Source organism: Myotis brandtii, unplaced genomic scaffold (genome assembly GCF_000412655.1).
Source record: "Myotis brandtii unplaced genomic scaffold, ASM41265v1 scaffold26327, whole genome shotgun sequence".
Taxonomy (NCBI): domain Eukaryota; kingdom Metazoa; phylum Chordata; class Mammalia; order Chiroptera; family Vespertilionidae; genus Myotis; species Myotis brandtii.
In genome coordinates this window covers 1-1,347 of record NW_005360021.1, presented here as the reverse complement: position 1 = coordinate 1,347, position 1,347 = coordinate 1, and the positions used below count along the sequence as shown (strand labels likewise).

Below are 1,347 nucleotides of genomic sequence, written 5' to 3'. Positions count from 1 at the left end.
TTGGTGGTGCACAAGGTAGGGCTCCCTAAGCCCCTCCACTTCTTCAGGGGCTCTGGGTTGGAAATTGTGGTCAGGAGATTCTCAGTATGTTGAGGGATCGATCTGGGGCAAGGACTCCCCAGCAGCTGTGGGCCTCTCTTCCTCTTGCTGTGGCTGGTGGTCCAGGGGGCTCTTACTCCTTGGAGGCCATGTGGACCATGAGGTCCACCACCCTGTTGCTGTAGCCAAATTCATTGTCATACTAGGAAACAAGCTTGACAAAGTGGTCACTGAGGGCAATGCCAGCCCCAACATCAAAGGTGGAGGAGGGGGTGTCACTGTTAAAGTCACAGGAGACAACCTGGTCTTCAGTATAGCCCAGGATGCCCTTGAGGGGGCCCTCTGATGCCTGCTTCATTACCTTCTTGATGCCATTGTATTCGGCAGTTTTCTCTAAGCGGCAGGTCAGATCCACAACTGACACATTGGGGGTGGGTCACGGAAGGCCATGTCAGTGAGTGAGCTTCCTGTTCAGCTCAGGGATGACCTTGCCCACAGCCTTGGCAATGCCAGTAGAAGCAGGGATGATGTTCTGGGCAGCCCCTCGGCCACCATGCCACAGCTTCCCAGAGGGGCCAACCACAGTCTTCTGGGTGGCAGTGATGGCATGGACTGTGGTCATGAGTCCCTCCATGATGCCAAAGTTGTCATGGATGGCCTTGGCCAAGGGTGGCCAAGCAGTTGGTGGTGCAGGAGGCATTGCTGACAATTTTGAGGGAGTTGTCATACTTGGCATGGTTCACACCCATCACAAACATGGGGGCATCTGCAGAAGGGGCAGAGATGATGAACCTCTTGGCTCCGCCCTTCAAGTGAGCCCCTGCCTTCTCCATGGTAGCGAAGACACCGGTGGACTCCACAACATACTCGGCACCAGCATCACCCCATTTGATGTTGGCGGGATCACGCTCCTGGAAGATGGAGATGGACTTTCCGTTGATGACCAGCTTCCCGTTCTCAGCCTTGACTGTGCCCTTGAACTTGCCATAAGTAGAGTCCTACTGGAACAGGTAGACCATGTAGTTGAGGTCAATGAAGGGGTCATTGATGGCAACAACATCCACTTTGCCAGAGTTAAAAGCAGCCCTGGTGACCCCAGGCGCCCAATGCGACCAAATCCTTTCACTCCGACCTTCACCATCGTGTCTCAGAGTTGTGGCTGGCACTGCGCAGGAGGAGCAGCTGTCTGACGAACAGGAGGAGCAGAGAGCCTGTCTGTTTATTCATATTCTGCTGTATTTAAATATATATATATATTTGTTTTTGTAGCCTTAATTAGTTTCTACTGGTCTCCCCTACTAAGAATTT

At 52.9% G+C, this 1,347-nt stretch overlaps 1 pseudogene; it reads right to left on the bottom strand.

Annotated features, from left to right (window-relative positions):
* Window positions 1-114: 114 nt before the first annotated feature.
* LOC102244826 lies at window positions 115-1,202 on the bottom strand (annotated as a pseudogene).
* Between the last annotated feature and the right edge of the window lie 145 nt (window positions 1,203-1,347).